Raw genomic sequence first — 17215 nt, forward strand, 5'->3', positions numbered from 1 at the left:
TGCTATATCCTACCTACTATTGTAATACTACGACCAACTTGTAGCTAACTTGGTCATGTTTGTTTGTTTACATTTTATTAAAACGAGACACGCCAAGCAGTATTCGCCACTGTTATAAGATTAAAAAAGTTTAATGCTTTTCTCGTTTTAATTTCGTACGCTTAAAACGTTTAATTTCCTTTTAAATTTCCACTTTCGACCATTAGAGTTTTATTACGAGCCACATTGCCAATCTCAACTGGTTGTCATAGTATCAAAAAGAGAGCGGACATTTAATTTTCGCCCGAGACTTTCCTGTAAAATTGCATTCACTTGCAGTAAAAATTACCACTGAATTGTACGCTGATTTGCCGGTAATGACCACCTACTGACCCACTAAAGATCAGCACTTCAATTGTTTTTATGAGGTATTATTTGGTACGTAATTTGATAGTTGTGGATGTGGTAGAAGTATGAAGTTACTAGCTTTCCGCCCGCGGTTTCGCCCGCGTGGAATTTTGTCTGTCACAGAAAAACTTTATCGCGCGCGTCCCTGTTTCAAAAACCGGGATAAAAACTATCCTATGTTCTTTCCCGGGACTCAAACTATCTCTATGCCAAATTTCATCAAAATCGGTTGCGAGGTTTAAGCGGGAAAGCGTAACAGACAGACAGAGTTACTTTCGCATTTATAATATTAGTTGGGATTAGTTGGGATTACTCTGCACTATACCTACTTCTCTGGGAGAAAGAGTCTTAATAAATGTCTTCTGTTAGTAAAAGACAATGTTAGTAGTGCCTTTTTCCTGTGATGCGGATTTCGGCACGCGGGCTACACGCACGGGGATATCAAATCAATACAATAAAAAATAAATAAGTACATAATATAGGAATAGGATAGGAAAAACATGTATGAAAAATGCTTGCGAATCAAAACCTGCATGCGAATCAGATCCGCGCATGTCGAAATCCGTATCACAGGAAAAAGGCACATATGTACGAGTACTCCCACTATTTTTCTTATTCTGTAAGTTGTAAGGACTGAGAGCTTGTGTCAGACTTGGCGGCCTTAGTCGTCTGATTTGCCTATAGTCCGGTCACGGCTTCTTAGTGTGCTTTCTGAATCTCAGAAAAGAGTTATCCTTTCGGCCAATCAGGTCATTTCAAGGCTATGTACGAACCGAACTGAGAAGAATTTCGTGTACATCTTACGTAAAATTCGATTAATTTTTTTGATTCGAATTTTGGACCTTCGCATTGAATCCAACTGTAAATTTTAAATTGCGAAAAACATTGAGTTGACAAAAATAAAATTGTAGAGCCCCATTGGAAATTCTACATGTAACGTTTAAGTTATGGAGGGATATTATGCAGACAGCTGCTCATAGTGCTCATATGTAAGTATTATTATGCTATCATTTCATCACGTAGTCGGAAGTATTACTATAATATTTTTTTAATTAAAAATGTCTGTGTTTGCCTAGCTAATGAGTTATATGAATATTAATAGAAATTAGTTAGTATTATTTTCATTATTAGGAAGCAATTTATGTGACAATCCGTTGACTGGCCGGGACGATATCATTTTGCGACAGTCGGTCATGAATTTTGTGTTACTAGCTTAACATTAATTAATAAATTATTAACTACCTACATAAATAATCCGGTCATATTTCTTTTAAGGATACATGTAACCTATACGTTGACTATTATCTATTATTATCTAGGAAAATACTGTTGAATGCTAAGTTTCGGCAAAATTGCGAAGAGGGCACAAGTTTTCCTTTGAAGATCGGTATAATAGACAGGTCGCTTTTTCGAGATAAATCTGTAAGCTAGATTGAATTAAGCAAAATATCACGTCCATGTTTCAAAAGATTACACCCACGCGATATGGTGGGCAGATTAGTATGGAAAACGCGAGTAAGTATAGCGTTATTTGTAGATGAAACGGTACGGTCGAGTAGTTCCCGTCTCGTTTCACTGAGTGTCTATGATTACTTCTCATTAATTTATGAATTGTATCCAACTACGTGAAACACTGCCGAGTTTTGTTATTTTTTACTTCATGTTGTTAGAAAATTGTTTTGTTTTAAAATTGTTAAAAGAAAACATTATTTTATTTATTGGTTATCCACTTATCTGTGTAAACAAAAGTTATTTCACCTGTAGCTTGACCTTCACTCGCACTAATTACAATACCGCAAAGGAAAATGAAATTATTAGCAAAATTAATGTAATTATTAAATAGTAATACATGGCCCGATTCGGCTATAAATACGCAATACTGCTTGGATAATGTATTTTAATTACTAACTGTATCAGTATATTCTCGTAATTATTATCAAATTGAAATCGTTTCTTGTAAGCATGTGGTAATTGTGTCGTTGATTGTAGTAATTTATTGATAGTTCAACGTTTGAACCCTGTTAATGATTGAGTTATTTGCAATTATTTACTACCGTGGACCGACGACCTCAGAAGATAACAGAAGGTGCTGGATGCAGGCCGTTACCAACCGGCCTTTGTAGAAATCATTGGAGGAGGCCTATATTCAGCAGTGCGCAGTGGACGTCCTATGGCTGAATGATGATGATGATTTACTGTACAGACGACAGCATGTCAGCATAACTATACAAATTCGCACAGTAGCCTCTATTGCAACTGAATAAGGTGCCATTATGTTTAGTGATGTGCTGTTGTCTGTACTATTTATTTAATTTAAGTAAGAGATCGAAGAAATACTATCTAATCGTCCGTACTAAATAAAACTGGTCACAGCACTTTGTCTAGCGTGGTCAGGGTCCCGTTAGCGACCATCTTCGCAATGAGTCGACACTTCGACTGCAGTCATTACAGTGACATCATTACCACAAAGGTGTCTACAATTTTGAGGTTAACAACACAAATACAATTCGAACCGCTGCTTCTAAGTCAAGCTGACTAATGATGATAACGACCAGTTAATTCTCTCTCTCTAAAACTAAGATGAGTGAAACTTTGTAAGCTTTCAGTTTTCCAGCCTATATTACTGGATGGAAATTAACTTTTTTCGTTTAGGGAATAGGTACATTTTTATAAATAAGTGGATTAAATTGGTAGTTAATAGTAAACAATATTTTATTTTCGTTATTAGTGAACAAACCATCGTAAATATTTAATACAACAGATAAAATATATTTATTTATAAAACGATTACAAAATAATTTTACTGAAAGTTGGAAATTGAAACGACGTTACAATTTAGCACCTACTAGATTTTGTCCTGAAAAAAACTGGATTGTTATATAAATAAATAATGAACAGTAATTAGACTTGCACAGTCTGTATTTACTTGTTCAGTAATTCTAAAGATCACCGTACTCGTACAGTAGTACACATTTAATAAGGCGCGTCGTGAATCTTCGGCCACGCAGACAAGGACAAAATTTTTCCGATTATGTTCCCCGTCGCACTTGCGCAAGCCCCGCCCATTTCATAATTACACTGCAGGCCAATTGTAACGGAATTACGGGGAATAAAATATTTATCTTTTTGCCAAAAAAAGTTTAATAGAGTATTAATAGTTCCCGATTTCCATAACACAAGTGCTTTTGCTACATACTTTGGGATCGATCGGAGCAATGTACGCGTCTAGTCTAATATGTATTTATTTATTTACTAGCTTTTGCCCGCAGTTTCACCCGCGTGAGATTTAGTTTGTCATAGATCGTCATAAATCTGGGGGCACGGCAGTGCCCCCGCCAAGTCGAGCGCGAAGCAAACACTGCCGTACCATCCTTTTTCGCCGCATTTTCGGGCCCCTATTTGAGAACCTCTGGATAAGACCAGAACGCAGAAATTTTCGTCATCTAGTAAGCTATAATCACATACTTAAAATCCAAAATTTCAAGTCTGTAGGTCATTTAGTTCCGAAGTTAAGCGAAAGCAAAGTTTCGCATTTACGACACTCACTCACTCACTGATGATCATCAAAATAGAACTAGTACTTCCCATAAACTCAGAGAGCTGAAATTTGGTACAGAGTTAGGGTTTAATGGCCACAAAAAGGGAAAACTATAAAAACTAGGAAAATCGAAGATCTGGAGTAACACCACATTCTTAATCAATACTACTCCGGCACCGTGGTGTTCGCATGTATCGCTCACCGCTAGATGGCGCTAGCACTAGCAAGCGGTGTCCAGATTTTTTTCCTTTCTAGAGTCCCCCGTCGATTAAGTTGAATGTTGTGTAATTTGCATTTCGTTAATTTCGTTTATTATATTATAAGGTTCGCTAAGGTTATGTTATTTAAATAATTGTTTATTCGTTGTTCGTTGTCCATTTTAAAGGTCGTTGAGTTTATTTGTGTTTAATATCGTAAAAAAAATCGATAAAACGACGACGTTAAATAATTTTGCCACTTTCTACAAAAAGAAGTGAAATCCCACCAAAAACATTCTGTAAAAAACTAGCCAAGTCTCGATGGAGCTGCTTGTTTATCTCTAAAAAGTAATGAAATCTAGACAAAGTCGTGCCAAGTCTATGGTTCCTTACTGCGATTTCTTTATTATTATAGTTAATGTTGTGTGACTTGGCCGTTGAACAATCTTTATTAAGATAATCATACATAAGTATTATTGAAATACGCAGCTTTATTAAACCTACAATTGACTGGTTATTGTTGAATCAACGTTTTCCAAGTGGCAATTTTCCATCGTCAATGGGTAGCGGTTCTGGCGACAGATTGGTGCAATGGTGTCATGGAGCACCTGGTTTTGTCACCCTTCAACGGCCAAGTCACACAACATTAACTATAATAATAAAGAAATCGCAGTAAGGAACCATAGACTTGGCACGACTTTGTCTAGATTTCATTACTTTTTAGAGATAAACAAGCAGCTCCATCGAGACTTGGCTAGTTTTTTACAGAATGTTTTTGGTGGGATTATAGTCTATATTATGTTATTCTGGGTTATAAACAATATACAACAATATACAATGTAAAGTTTCATCAAAATCGTTCAGTAGTTTTTGCGTGAAAGAGTAACAAACATCCAGACATCCAAACTTTCGCATTTATAATATTAGTAGGATTATTTTTGTGGGATGTATTTAATCCATAATTTAGAAATGTTAATATTTGCATGCTACATATAACTGTAGCGAATTACGATAATGCACTTTATTTTATTTATCATAACATCTTTAATATACTGTACTCTACTAAATGGCAAATAAATATTTGAATATCCGAATGTGAGAAGAGTGAATGCTGAATCTATGAATGAATTGTGATTGTGTAGATGTACGGAGATTGGAGGCTCACAAAAATAAAACACTTTTTTTGCCACTAAGTGTACTTTTGTCTGCAACGCGTCTACGCACTCTAGACTATGGCGGCTGACTAACATGTGTCACAGCGCGCGCAAACATGACGCGGCGACGGACCAATACCGGCACAGGAAGAAGACGCGCCGTGCGTGGAGTATCCCGATTGGTCAATAGCATTTCCCGCGCTACTTAAATTCGTCTTCTGCGCAGGTACATCGGTGAGCCTTATTAATTGTGTACTACTGTACATATTAGTACTTTTCACATGTCCACGACTGAGAATACGTTCTGAAGCTTCAAAAAGCCCGACAGCTACGTGTAAAGAGCTATTAACAAATTAAATTAATTACACTAAGCTACTGCCAGTGACATAATTCAGAAAATGACTCAATTGTTTAGCTGAGACATTGTCTTGCTGCTTTCCCATCATTGTGTGGTGCTAATCGTTACGATTATCTATGATGTAATTAACATTCTGGAGTTATAAGAAACGAATATTCTAATTTTTACTGGGTTGGTTGCATTATGATATACCATTCTTAGTTTTTTGTGAGATTAAAATCTGTCATAGATATATTTTCAATTGCGCATAATTTGATATTATCTTTATTGTTCTACTTCGCTTCTGTTCATTTAAAAAAAGACAGCTTTAACATATATTTTTATTTTGTTAGAGGACTGTGAAAAGAATAATATATGCAATTTTCATAGCTACATAATTCAATTTGGAATACTAATACATAGTTACATCTTTACATACTTTTTCTTTAGAGGAATGATAACGGACGCCTGCCGCCCAATGTCAATATTGTTATTATTATTTGCTTTGTTTTCACCTTTAAAAACAATTTTACCCTTTTCTTTTTTGTTGCCTTTGATTTTAATGTTGTTGGTATTTGTAGCGTCGTTGTTAAGATTGAAGTCAATGTGAGAGTTTCCATGTTTTGGTGGTTTAGTGGCTTCGGAAATGATTAGTTCTAGAGAGTAATCATCTTCTTCAGAGTATCTGGGTGTAGTAGTTCGCCTGCGTCGTGGTCTTGTTGTTGGTACTTCGAAGCTGTCATACTCTTCTGAATATCGAGGTGTAGTTTTTTTGTATTTGTTTGGAGTGTGATCTTCATCTGAATGCACATGTGGTTTTTGATGTGGCGGTTTGTGGTGTGGTGGTTTGTGATGTGGTTTGTGATGTGGCGGTTCGTGATATGACGGTTCATGATGTGACGGTTCGTGATGCGACGGTTCATAATGTGACGGTTCGTGATGCGACGGTTCGTGATGCGGCGGTTCGTGATGTTGTGGTTTGTGATGTGGTGCAAAGTCAATGTAACCCTCTTGGGAACGATCGGATTCTGGTTCATTGCTTCCAAAGTAACCATGGTCCTCCTCTGAATATCTAGGTGGTTTCACTGGTTTTTCTTGTAAATCGTAATTATTTTCGTCTGAATTTCCTGGTCTAGGATATTTTTGATGTGGTATAGAGAAGGCATCATCCTCTTCCGTGTGCCTTGGTGGAGTTCGCTTCAGTTTTATCTGTCCATCTTCCTCCGATTGAAAATCTATAGGTAAGTTTCCTTTAAGTGGTTTATGTTTTTCTTCGTGGTCATGATCAGCTGAGGTTTCAGCGGTCAGAGGTTTCCTACAAGGTCCAGGGTGAACGATATGAAGCGAAGTGTAAATGCTTTGCACCTGTTTAAAATCGCAGAGTGAACTGTACGTTTCCCCATCGCTTCCGCATATTCTTGGGTCCGAGGGACTTGTATCTTTGTACGGGCAGTTTGAGTACCAAAAAGTGCAGTGGGTTCCGGAAATATAGGCTAAGAGCAGAGCAGCTGAAAAAAGACCATTAATTCTTTAAATGCGAGAAAATTTAAAAGGAAAATTGTGACAAGCGCGTGGTGGTGACTAAAACTATTTATATAATGATGATTATTTTCAGAAAATATTTTTCCTTACCTCCAACTCGTATATTTACACCCATCGCGATAGTGTAAATGAATCGTGTACCTATAATTTTATACTTTCAAACTTAATTTATCATTAATAAGTCATTAATGTTCAACTATATTGAAGAAAATTGATTTCTCGCTACTTCTTAATGGAAGTAAATTACATAGTCAAATTACAGTAATTGAAAGAACGTACTATCAGTCTTAGGCTGAGTTGCACCACCTAACTTTAACGGTAACTATGACGATAACCGGTGGTTTTTGCATGGAGTTTGACAGATTTTTGACGTTTGGCAAAGTTAACATAAGATGGTGCCGTGCAACCCAGCCTTATTTTTTCTTTATCATCAGGTCATTGAGTCACACTGTTTAATTTGCGATGTAGACCTTAGTTTGTTTAAATAAGAACTCAGTCTGTTCTGAATGGATCTAACTCTTACGCATGGAAGTTCCCATAGCTAGCTCTATTAGTTACTCAATAATTTATTACAAAGCCACAGTAGAATTAGTTTTAAAACATTCTTTAATTTTACCGCATAAATTACTGCAGCATCAGCTAGAATGAGGCCAAGTTCCACTCGTACAACTTTTTTGAGTGAGAAGTTTTTCCTCACTTTATCAAGTAACATGTTAAGAAATGTTATGTTTGCAAATCATTGCTTTAATAAGGGTTTGTCATTACTAACCCTCGAAGAACTACTTGTCTTTATTTTTAATAACTTAAAATATAAAATTGCCTATGGTGGGAATCGAACCCACGATCCTTCGTTCGTTTACCATGCGACTGGTCTGACCTCTGACCCAGCATCCATAGAGCTAGACTAGCTAGACATTGAGTAAGCCCGTCGAAATATTCAAGTTTAATATGCTGTTATTATTATTTCCCCAATGCTGGGTAAGTTACCCTTCAACATCTAACAGAAATATTATTTATAATATTTGACAATCGGTTAAGATGAAACAGCTCATTTCATAGCTATCAATTTAGTTGAAGATGCAACTCAATGCTAAAATTTTAATAACTACTAGGATTTATATCAAAATAACAGTAAGAAAATCCTTCTAATGAAATGACACTTCAGTTCAATAATTTTAATTGTTTTAGACTTACTACCAATAGATATTTATTATAATTAACAAAGTGTAAAATGTAGGTTGTAGGTATGTCCTGAAATAACAAAGCTAACAAAGTGACTGAGTTTCTGGCATCACTATAGGATAATTAATTATGTTACCTGGGATGAAAAAAAATCTTCATAGTGTTAATGTTATCTTTATTATACATTGTGGTGAATAGTTATATAATATTAAACATATACAATTTTATTTAAACGCTTTGGTGGTTGTGGAATTGAAGGGTTACAAGGGTTGGATAATACTGCACGCGCTGACGATTTGTTTCTAAAACTGCAGTATCACTGTCAAAACAGATTTGATCGAAACACGCTGTAGTTTAGTGTCATATAAAAAGATATCTGCCAAATTGTATTTTGTTTTTATTCCCCGCCTTGTTATCCAATTTCATATCTATCTTGGTTTGTCCTTTTTTTATTTTGATATTGTTGTCATTATTTGCGTTGTTGTTTAGACCAACATTAATTTCAGAGTACTCATCACTGGCTTGAACATCGTTAACATTTTCAGCGGCGTTATTCATGTCAAGATTTACGTGAGGCTTGCCATGTTTTGGTGGTTTGGAGGGTTTGGCGGGTTTTGGTGGTTCGTCAATCACTTCCTCTGAATAATAATAAGAATCGTCATTGGGTTTTCTTGGTGTCGTAGTCCTTCTTCGTCGAGGTTTCGTTGGTGCAGGATAGTCATCTTCGTACGAGTATATAGGATAAGGCGTAGTGCGTTTTATTGGTCTTCGATTTGATTGATTTTCGTAAGCCTTATTAGGTTGCCAATAGCTTGGTCCGACATCTACGAATGGGGTCTCGCAAGGTCCTCGGTGGAGAATTTTGAGCCAGGTTAATAGAACCTGGACCTTTTTGAAAGCGCAAAGTGACGAGTACGTTACTCCATCGTTACCACATATTCGGGGTTCCTGAGGGGCTTTTGAACAGCTGAATATTTTTGGGAACCATAATGTGCAGTCAGATCCAGCAATAAATGCCAAGAGCAGAGCGGCTAGAAAGAAAGACATTCCGTTAGAATTAAACATTTATAATAAGAATAAACCTTTTAATTTGGCTGGAACTATCTTTTACTGCGTGAAATGAGTCATACTTATAATTTCATAGCAAACCGGGTGATAAATAATGTACTATTTGTCGAGTTAATTAATAATCCTACGATGATAGTTAGGTACTGAACTTGTAATCGTCTTATTAATCAGTAAAATGAACCAAAATTTATCTTTTTCTTACCTCCTATACACACGCGCATCACGATCAAAAATGATTATGTGACTATTGATACTTAAATCTTACAATTCAAAAGTGTTTCGATATTTATCTGAACATGAGCAATTAATGTTTCAATAAAATGCATAAAATTGAATGCGTCGTTATTCACTAACTGCGAAATAGTAATAATTGGGGAATTAGAATTGAAATTAGTATTAATAACATTCAAATTGTACACAGTCAATACTTTTAACACATAATGTTTAATGAAATTATAATCATGTCAACTCAATAGCGTGAATGTGACCTGGATGGTAGTCTGCTAGTCGTAGGTCCTTAGAAATTGCCCTATCCACCAGATTGTTTGATCAGAAAAATTGTTCTGTACTTCAAAGGGCAGGGTTAAGCCGTTGAGGAAATTTTTCATTTAATTTCTGTATTGTTCGTTTTTCTATCTACAAAATATTTTATTTATTAATTTTGCGCAAATTAAAAGAAATTTCCGTTGCTCGCATACGTTAGTTAGTAGATTTTTTTATAGTAAAAAAAACCAATTTCGACCAGAATTGAACAGTCCATGTCTCCATGGTACAAAATGATTGTGCTCCGGTTATACAATCATTGCATTTTCGTAATACCAAATCCACTAGCAATTCCTTACCAAATTACGAAAATAGGACACTTTCCTTCGACACCAATCTTAGAACATCCGATTAGGTATAGATATTATTTGATAGATATAGCTGCATAACCACTGGACCACGGAGACGTTTGAATTTATGGATGAAGGAAAATGGCGAAAGAAACAATTTGTGGATTATAAATAAATATCGCTTCTGTTGAATCATTTAATCGTGAAATACTTTAGTTAAATATTGCGTGTGACTGGATGTTGAGGCTGACGAGCGTGTCCGTGTTATGTTTTTTAATATTATCTACATCGTTTTCAGCTATAAAAATAATCTTAAAACCTATGTTTACTCAGTGTTTTGTTTTCTTGATCTGGTAATCGTTCGCCATTTCTGTATTTACGGTTTTATTTTTTTGTCACCGCTCTATAGTCTGTGTGGGATCTACTTGATCTTCAGATTCATCATATTCACAGTCCAAATCATGGAAAGGAAAGGCATAGTTGGTTAGATAATCGTCACCAAGATAAGTATCAGATTGTGGACTCTTACTCAGAAGATCTCCAGCTTAAAGTGATATTGCATGTGAATGTGACCCACATACTCTTATATCTATCTGATACATAACAGACCCCTTGGAAATTTTATCATTGAACTCGACGATAAATGCCAGGAGCAATGCTAGGTTACTAAAAGGAAAAACAACACCGATGATTCTTTATTAGATCTAGGCAATAATATAAAAAAAGAATAACACGCCAACATTGTTGTAAATAATATAAAAATAAAAGTAATATAATATTGTTATGATATGACATTAATTTTGTCACTTATTATTATTTAGTCGCATCGGCAACGTTGAGCTTGTTAACATTTTAGTTAAGTGTTGCGATAAATTAGCTGAATGAACGATCTACAAATAGTTCGCAAGAAAAAGAAATAAATTTATTAAAATCTATGTTTTTATACTTACTTCCTTTATAAACGTTTATTACGTACGATCAAATAAGTACCATGTTGTAATATTTTTTCTAAATTTATGTATACTCCTGATGAAATTTGACATCATTATTGTAGAAGTAAACAATTACTTAAATTGAGAAAGCATTAAATTGATTTTGTCACCAAATTACATCCTAATTAAATTCAAGTATGGTTTTCATTTTCGTTGTATTTTTCTAAGGTTTGATCCCTTTGCAATTTTGTTATGTATTTAGAGCCTACTGTATAATGTAGAAGTACCCCGACTAGTAACTATAAAAGATGTGAATTGTGAATGATTGTATGAGCAATAAAATAAATCAACGACATTAGTATTGATCATAACTATTTATTGTTTATTATATTATTACCTACACTTCATTTTGAAATTGATATCACACTAATTTATTTTTTAAAGTTATTTTTTTAAAATCGTAACAAATTTTCATTCTATTATAAAACGAATTCTTTATTTTGAATTTCGAATTCTCGCTATCATGGCCGTTAATTTTCACCATATTGCTGGATTCACTATGCGACTTTATTTCTATGTAATCAACGTCGGTTCCCACACGGTACATTATCTCTGGATAGTACATGATGATACATTTCCTTCTGACTTCTTTACCTCCGTTTTCGTTTATACCCATCTCCAAATAAACGACGACATCCTTATGTTTCTGCTGCTTTTCACAGTCGCATTGCAGTGCCATCAACCACAGTAATATCGCTGAAAAAACAAAATAATGTTACTTCTTTTTAAAATTAAATTAAAAACAACCACTCCTACACCTACTGCAACTGGGTTAGGTAATGCTTGATACGTGTTCGTCAGGTTGTCAATTTACAGAACATCCTTATTATGCTCAACACAATGATAACATGGCATTTTGATATCTACCAGTTTCCATGAGATAATTTCGCACCTTATACCCAAATTAATACGCACGCAGGAATTTTGGACCTTTCGTGTTCAACAAATTGTAGTAAAAATTCGTATTGATGGACAAAGGACAGAAGTAGTATGAACATTTTGATACCAATGTGGTGCATGCTTCGATATATTAATTGGCTTTTCTTAGGAAAGTTTGGAGTTTGGACTTAATTAGAAAAATGTGGAAACGTGTTATAACAGACAGTACTCATAAAGCAAGGGGAAATACATTGATCCTAGTATAGTTAACCAAGTAAGGTACATACGTAACACTTTATAAGCTCCTCTCATGTCTTGTTGATTTCTCGAATAACCACGCAGCCGTGCCCACAGCTGTTTGATGATAGCTACATAATTTTAATTTGCACAATCCACAGTAACATATAGTTGGTCATAGTTAATTGAACACGATTTATGTAAGCGCTTTAAGCCGCAGAGTAATTTGCTGTACCATTTACAGGATATCCGCGAGAAAATATACAATAAAATAGAAATGTTCGACATTATTCAATTTGCAATATGGCGATGATTAGGATTAAAGTACCTACCTATTTAGGTTTACAACGGGTTGGTTAGATGATTGGTTGATGTTGTTTGACTTGCTTCAGCAATAACTTTTATTTGAGTTTATGCCGGGTAAATAATATTAAAAATAATAAAATTTAAATTCAAATTCAAAACGTTTATTGCATGTCACATTACAATTTATGAAATAAGTAGATCTGGAACCTGTTCATCAGTTTTTTCAGTCTGGGCTCCAGATTTATGTTTTTGACAGCACATCGAGCTAAATATCGTCTTATCTTATTATAATACAGGATAGTTTGCAACAAAACACAGTTGATTGTGCAATACTTTCTGTGACAGACAAAAAATAAATCCTGGCATATGAAAAAAATAAATAAAGGAATATAATTTCAAAAATGTATTACATTAGGAATTTGAATGACTTCAAAGCTTTCGATAATGAAGAGATAGAAAAAATCATAACTACACATTTTTTTATTAGGTATATTAGAATTTTTGATGAATATCTTGCTTAACTTCACAGACGAATATCCACGTAAATGCTCTTGCGTTCACTGCCGTTTTTCTCATCGTCGACACTAGTTTTAGGGCGTTTACCGAGATACCGAGCAGCTATGTCTTCTTCTAAAGAATCAACTTGCTCATGCAATGCCTTCTCCTCGCCATTGTCTTCGCATCTACCGTCATGTTTTATCTTTAGGTTGGGATTGTCATATGCATGGGACAGTAAGGAGCACTTATTCCCGTACGTCTGCCCATCTGTTCCACACACAGGCAAGAAGAGTAAGTTGCACCGAAATTGTGTTTTAAGAGCCTTTATTGCTTCTTCGGATTCGTCTTTTTCCGCTGCTGATGCTAATTTTAATTGCCGAATTCTTTTGCAAGGCCCTTTAAAAAGCACATCTAAGTCAGGGTCGTACAGTTTGGCCTCATTTAGTTGGCAGATGTTCTTGTATGTTCTGCCATCGTTGCCGCAAACTTGCACGTTCCCTTTTTTGCAACGTGTGGCTTCGACGTTTAGGGAAATCGCGATGCACAGGAGAAGTAATGCTGTAAGATAGATACCATTATAGTTAGATCTACAGGTAAATTCGGAACCAGACAGGAAAAATTACAAAGTTACTTATTCCTTTTAACAAAATGGGCAATAAATACTTAAATGATGATTAGTGGAATCTAAAATGAAGTAACAAATAATCATCGTATTTTTAAATGATAAATTATTTATACCAATAAAGTTACATCAGTTTGTAATCAATACTATTTATGATGTTAACTTACGTAAGAAATTCATGACTCGTGCCGATGGTGCTAAGGAGAAGAAATGAAACTTACCGTGAAATAATTTGCTCGTGGACGCTCTACGTCAACAGTAATTATAAATGAACATGAAATCACTTGTTCGATTATCGAACTTAGAGAGAAAACATGAAGACAGAGATTATATTAATTCAGAAGAACGTGTATATACTACCAACTATGCGTCACTCATTTTTTGCGTCAATAATGTTCTACCGCAATATTCGTCGTGAAATTATAATTTCCTTAGATGAATAATTGGGTTTAATTACCTACTTTCATAATTAAATTGAAGAGATGATTGACTACATGCCTATTTAATAGTCTGTAATCGCATTATGACAATTAGCACTGTCTTTTGTTTCCGTTTAAAGAATTGGTTCCTCGTGAACGGTTCGTAGCCCTCGCCCGGCGTTGTAAATTAGTTCATTTCCGTCAGGAGTTTGACACCACCGATCAATTGACATAGTTTTTATGTTTGTCGGCCGTTTGGTGTAGCGGTTCTAAAACGGACTACTATGCCGAGAGGTCCCGGGTTCGATTCCCGGCCGGGCAGAAATTGAAATGATGAATTTTAATTTCTGTGGCGGGTCTGGGTGTTCCTATGTATAATATGTATGTATTTAAAAAGTATATATGTAGTATATCCGTTAGCTAGCACCCATAACGCAACCATATTAATTGCTTACTTTGAGGCTAGATAAGTAGCGCTGTGTGAAATTGTCCAAAGATATTTATTTATTTATTTATTTATGAGCTGTGAAAACGTGATTGACGTGAGCGATCCCGAAGGAATTATTACAGTTTTTATAGAGAATTTATGCAGCTGTGCCTTTAATGGATCTAATAGATGCTATCGGCCATGCCTCACTGTGAGCTTACATAGATACATGTAGGCTCACAGTCAAATAACCTACTCGTATATTCTTATTTTATTTACTAAAGACATAATCAGTACAGTAACACATTACTTACATTAGATTTAATTTCCACAGAAAAAGTTACTGTTGAAAATTACCTACATTAATCCATATAGTAAAAGATATCACTATCACTACATTATAAAAAAAAGTCGCTTTCCTGTTGGTCTGTCCCTATGTACCTACCTATGCTTAGATATTTAAAATTACGCAACAGATTTTGATGCGGTTTTTTTTTAATAGAGAGTGATTCAAGTAGAAGGTTTTTAAGTAAACTAAGCATCCGTGAAATGTCGGGGCGGGTCGCTAGTTGAAAAATAAATTACAAAAGTTGTTAATAAATCAATATTATTATTTTCTTATCCATCGAAGATCGATATCAATGTCTTTACGGTTTGCTTTGGTTTTAACATCCACATTCGCTTCAAAATTCTTACGCCTGCTTGTCGTTTCAACTTTATTTGGAATATTTTTAAAGTATTTTTGTCGTCTGCATTGACCAAAATGTTTGAGGTGTAATGAAGGGTCATGGACAGTGTTGTGCGATAAGGAGCATACATCATCGTAGGTTCTGTTGTCGCTACCGCACACTGGTCCAATTACAGGGCACTGCGACTCTCTCACTACATTAGGATCTTCCACTTCAGTTGAACGCGTTAAGTCAATCTTAACCTTGCCATTCTTAAATTCCAAACTGCGTTCTCGAAAGCAGCGTCCGTAATACAGAACTTGGAGGTCGGCGTCGTATAGCTTTTGTCGTCGTTCAAGGTGGCAGATCGATTTGTAAGTCTTGCCGTCGGTGCCGCAGACAGGCGTTTTGTCATCGCATGGCACAGCTTCTACCGCGTTTAGAAAATACGCGGCTCCCAGGAGACATAATGCTGAAGAAGTAATAGGATGATTAGTTGATATTGTGAGTACGATTGTTATAATAACTCAAAACTAAACGTTACAAAGAGCTCGTCATGTAGTTCAAGAACATTCAGGCTATTAAGAACATAATACAATTAAAATGGGACTCTAGTTTTAAGACATCTAGGTCAATTTATGAAGCTCAAATTAGCAAAATTTTGAAGCCTGAACTAATGAATGACTGAATTTTAATATTTGGACCAAGCTTTTAAATGCTTCTACAGTTTCTTAATATTTTTTTATTGATTCATATGTGTAGAATATTTATTTTGCAACTTACATAACCTCATCATGCGTCTTGTATGACGTTTGAATACGGCGGACTGGACCGTACGTGCGTACGTAGTACAAAAATATTTTGCAATGCCAAACTAACGCTCTACGTAAACCGACTGAAGTTAAATTATGTTTGACATGAAATTACTTACGCGATAATTATAATGAGTTAAGGCCAAATAACGATCAAAAAATTTCTTACATTTAAAAGTATTTTATGACTATTATTTTTGTATTTATTTTATTCCTCCCATAGCTAGAAAAGTATTTCAGGCATCATGTTGAATTTTTTTAAAATCACGGTTTGAGAAAAGATTACATTGGTTATCCAGCCATTTTATTAACAACGACTTTACTAAAAGTTTAAGTAACTCTATCATTGCCGCTCGATCAAAAACTTAGAAAGTTACTTATCTATCTGAATTTTTTGAATAAACTTCCCCTTAATATTAAAGTCGTGTTTTTCATAAAAGGATAAATTGAATGGTTATGTTAACTTTTACCTATTTAATGTAAATTTAGGTAATTGATTAAGTTTTACTACGATTTAAGCCCCCTAAATTTCCTTTTAATAATGATCAATCAATCATTGCTCAATTTGGTGTAATCGACTAACAAAACAAATCGATTTCCGAAACTGCATTCTATTAAAGTATACAACAATTTAGATGTACATTATTATTATTGAGAAAGTGCATAATAATAATAATGCACATGTGGAGCCATTAGGCTCTACTAGGCAATGCATAAATAAGCATTGACTAGGTCAAAATCAAAACAAATACAATGTAGTATTCGAGATCGTACAAGTTTTATTTATTTTAGGCCTACATGTCAATGTTACTGATAATAAGATAATATTTATCCAAATAAAGTTAATTTAGATTTGGCACGGCCAGTGAAGGTGAGATTGAATCAGAAATGAGGAGATCCGTAAACGAACTAAAGTCGCTAATATAGCCCAACGGATTAACAAGTTGAAGTGACAATGGGCAGGGCACATAGTACGCAGAACTGACGGCCGATAGGGCAGCAATGTTCTGGAGTGGAAGCCACGTACCGGAAAGCACAGCGTAGAACGTCCACCCACAAGGTGGTTATGAGGTCGTCTCATAAAGAAAGGCACTGTATGCAAGCCGCCACCAACTGG

General features: G+C 35.1%; 1 protein-coding gene and 1 long non-coding RNA gene across 2 annotated transcripts in view; one reads left to right on the forward strand and one right to left on the reverse strand.

Annotated features, from left to right (window-relative positions):
• Nucleotides 1-17215, forward strand: part of LOC135071706 (cerebellar degeneration-related protein 2-like) — a 105398-nt gene that overhangs the window by 13098 nt on the left and 75085 nt on the right. The window lies entirely within an intron of this gene.
• On the reverse strand, nucleotides 11526-12491 carry LOC135072221 (uncharacterized). Its single transcript, XR_010257373.1, has 2 exons — nucleotides 12397-12491; nucleotides 11526-11926 (listed from the first exon to the last, which is right to left on the reverse strand). It is a non-coding gene; the product is annotated as an uncharacterized LOC135072221 (long non-coding RNA).

The sequence above is a fragment of the Ostrinia nubilalis genome, chromosome 5, assembly GCF_963855985.1.
Source record: "Ostrinia nubilalis chromosome 5, ilOstNubi1.1, whole genome shotgun sequence".
In the NCBI taxonomy this organism is placed as follows: domain Eukaryota; kingdom Metazoa; phylum Arthropoda; class Insecta; order Lepidoptera; family Crambidae; genus Ostrinia; species Ostrinia nubilalis.